Source organism: Notothenia coriiceps, unplaced genomic scaffold (genome assembly GCF_000735185.1).
Source record: "Notothenia coriiceps isolate Sejong01 unplaced genomic scaffold, NC01 NC01_scaffold00022809, whole genome shotgun sequence".
Taxonomy (NCBI): domain Eukaryota; kingdom Metazoa; phylum Chordata; class Actinopteri; order Perciformes; family Nototheniidae; genus Notothenia; species Notothenia coriiceps.
In genome coordinates, this window is record NW_011355510.1 from 15,520 (window position 1) to 19,392 (window position 3,873).

Below are 3,873 nucleotides of genomic sequence, written 5' to 3' on the forward strand. Positions count from 1 at the left end.
AATATTATATTGTACAATTTCAATTGTATTCTTCATTTCACTTGTTTGTTTGCTCTTGTTTGCTCTCTTGCATGCCCTGCATAGCTATAAGAAATACTTAAGTTGTTGGTCAAGACACTTTCCATCTGATGAAGGCAAATGCCTTCCCAGATGTAAAAAAGCAGAAAACATTACATTCAGTTATAACTGCCAAAACAAACATTATTTACACTATTATGGCCCCTGTTAAAAATGTTTGTAATGTTATCGACTGTAAGTTGGTCGAATGAATGCTTCCTCATCCGGAAGCTGACCGAGCAGACCCGAGCAGAAGTCGAGAGGAGCCGAGCGCATCCACAAGCACACAACATGGTGACGTCGGAGTTCCCGTTAGACGGCAAATCTAAATCTCTTCGGTCAAAAATAATTTCCCTTTAGCGCAATACCGCTTCAGTTGCGCCACTTATGTGACAGACAAGAAGAGTATGTGACAGACAAGAATAGTCAATTTTAATGTCTAACACTTAATGTGGAGAAAGAGATGTCCTGTATGGGTTGATTGTGCGTTGATCTGTTGGTAATGCCTCGGGGTTCCGGTGGGCATGTAAACAAATGCATAATGCTGCGCTATACTTTATGGCCTCACCCGGTTGCATAGCGACATTTATTGTTTAGGTGTCTTCTAATAAGCAGGTAGTCATATCATTAGCTAGAACTAGCTGGATCTGATCGATATGGACATAAACGCGAGTGAAGTCTAATCTGAAGGGAGAGAGAGATCAGCTGCTGCTGACGAGTCGACACGCAGCTCTGCATGATCACATGCAGCGGTGAGCGGACAAAACACACACTTCAGGTTAGAATATCACTCGTGGCTATTTTAATTACCTCTCAAACTACCTAAACTAGTTATAAATATGTTTAGTTTTACTGTCGGGTCACTCATTACTGGATCCGCGAGCTGCATGATACTGGCATAATAGATTGCCCGATCGGGCAACCAGCAGGTGAGGCTTCATTGCCCGAGCTAAATACTAGATGGCCCCTGGCCATCGGGCAGTCCTTAATGTCGAGCCCTGCACTCCGCCAGCGCCACAGTCACCCCCGTTGTGCGAGCCGGATGAGGCCCGCGGGCCGCCAGTTGATGGTCACTGCTTTAGTGTTTAATGATGGTGACCAACAACAATCATGAGCACCTACAGACGCAGTATAATATCTTCACTGTCAGGTTTTGACAGGAGGGGTAAACTGCGAACCAGATTAGTGGGTTAGCGTAGATAGGTTGAGCATAAAGTCAGAGTTCTCCATGATACAGAGGTGGATCTCTTTTATCCTAGATCGCCAGGACAACCTATGCTGCAGACTCAACCTGGTTTGGACCAGGTTATGTTCAGAATTTAGGTTTGTAATCGGCTAACTACTCTGCAATACATTGTACGCATAACTCACCGATGGCCCCTGCTCCGAAGGTGTCATCGTTAAACTGATTGATTTCATCTTCCTCTTCTATCATCCCTTCATCTTCCTCCTCCAACGTACAGTCTTCATCCAGGGACTGCGTGGAAACCAGACGATGGGCCAAGAGACAGAGTGAGTGGAAGGGAGTCATGGAGATCACAGAAAAGATAGGGAAGAAAAATAGGAATGGTTAGCAAAAAAAAAGAAACGAGGAGGAGGAGAATAAATGACAAGAATAAGATTGTAAAATATCTCATGAAGCAGACTGAGAGGTTGGGACCTTGATAAGGGATCATTCCAAGATTGCAATAACATTATGGAATGTTTGCAATAACAAAACAAGGGCCCTGGACATGTGAATCCCTTCCATTCAGATTGTCTTTCTTTCTAAATACTATAATTGACAAACATTCTTGTAATTCAAAAAAAGGAAAATTCTATTCTAACTTCATACATATTAGAACAAATATTCTATACTATATATGTGGGCCTTTTAGAGAGGGTCAACAATGTATAAACTAAGTATTAAGGCACAACTATTTATAAATGTTATATAAATGCTGAGATGCATTATGTTATAATAATAATATTGATCGTGGTCTGACAGAGATAAGAGACAGAAGAGAGGTCACTGATTACGCTGAACAGCATCATGGGAAGGAACTACACTGGAATATAAGGAGTCTCTCATTTAGTTATTTGTATAGAACAGTGCTCAGGTCATCAGTTGACCCCAAGACATGATGGTTTAAGTGACTGGACACCTGAATAGTCCTGTAGGTTTAAGGTCGGTTCAGGTTCAGAAAAATGATGGGTTATACCCATACCGCATTACTACACAAGGTCTGTGTATTTTATTTTTCATTTATCAGCTTCCCACTGTGTTTCTTAAATTGTGCAGAAAGCTAAAAGAAAATGGGCTATCAGTATCAGTGCATCAACACACTAGTATAGTGGTTACTGCTTATCATGCCACATACACCATATAAATAAGTGTGATGATCAATGTGAGTCCCAACTGTTGGCCATGAGCCTAGGACAATACTTTCACTAAGCCAATCATTTATGCAAGTTTAACAATTGTTTTGGCTTGCCATGGTAACATGACAAATAGCATTGCACAGAGATGCACGGCAGAGGTCGAAATGTGGGAAATTAATGAAAAAAGTGAAGAATGAGGTGTTTAAAGAATCCAGTTTGACTTCAGACTAGTCCAACTGCACTCGTAACGTAGAGTTATAGAGTGTAGAGTGCGAGGAGGAACACTCACTGAGAAAAGCATTACATCGAGATAATAATATTTAGATAGCGTTAAGTATAACTGTTAGTATCTCCCCCAACAATATGAATAAAGAGAACTCGGGACTTCTTTCAGACAACCTGGAGGGAGCAGGAGTAGCAGTTAGCAACAATGCTAATGCTGACGTTATATCACGCAAGACCCACGTCGATGTAAAACTGCTGCTTTAAAACTAACCCGCATGTTAATGTGAAGATACAGCTGGACACTTTTAAAACATTGCCCTTTCATGAGTGAGATGTATTGATAAAACACTGCCCGTTGGATGGAGCTCACCCCTGGCTCATGTCACCAGGCAAGCGGGCTGACTCACAGGCCGCCAACCGCAATGGATTCAGCAGTCGCATAAACAATAGACACCATGCAGCATATAAATCACACTGTCTGTAATGACTAACAGAGCTCAGTGTAACATATGACATTGCCCTCAGGAATAGGACTCATGGGATTTAGGGTACAACACTCACCTGAAAACGAAACATCTATCTTTAGGCTTTTGGGGAAAGAAGTGCATCGGAAGGGAGCGTGGCGGCGCGCAAGTGACGCAGCCAGGACGTCCACTTGAACGTGCCTTGCGGAACAACGTGAACGAGCACGCATCTGGAAATAGAGAGGGGCGGGGCCAAGCCGCTGCGGACGCTTCTAGGCTTGTTTGAGACGCGTGGCGGCCGTTGCGGCTTGCCTCGAAAGTAGACGAGAATAGCCGATCGCAGCCGGGGGAGGTCTCAAAAAGCTCGCCTGAAGTCCGACAGCTCCGAGTCGGCTTCGGCTTCGGCTTCTTCTTCTTCTTCTTCTTCTTCTTCTTCTTCTTCTTCTTCTTCTTCTTCTTCTCTCGGTTTTTTGGCGGATTGCAAACCACTTTAAGGTGCATACCGCCACCTCCGGAGTCGGCTTGACTCGGTTTGCATTTATAAAGAATGCACACATGTGTTTAATCGTTAATGTCAGATATGTACTAAGTAAATACATTTATTCCTGCTCAAGATTAGATTCAACTTTATTGTTATTGCACATATTACAGGTACTGAGACAACGAAATGCAGTTTAGCTTCCAACCAGGAGTGCAACAAGCAGTAAAGTGAAAAGTAATGTACACAATCTACAGAATAAAATATAGAATGAATTGAATGATGAAT

The 3,873-nt window shown here is 42.7% G+C and overlaps 1 long non-coding RNA gene across 1 annotated transcript; it reads right to left on the reverse strand.

Annotated features, from left to right (window-relative positions):
- Positions 1 to 1,480: 1,480 nt before the first annotated feature.
- On the reverse strand, positions 1,481 to 3,363 carry LOC104954084 (uncharacterized). The gene is made up of 2 exons (XR_799299.1): positions 3,205 to 3,363; positions 1,481 to 1,534 (listed from the first exon to the last, which is right to left on the reverse strand). It is a non-coding gene; the product is annotated as an uncharacterized lncRNA (long non-coding RNA).
- Between the last annotated feature and the right edge of the window lie 510 nt (positions 3,364 to 3,873).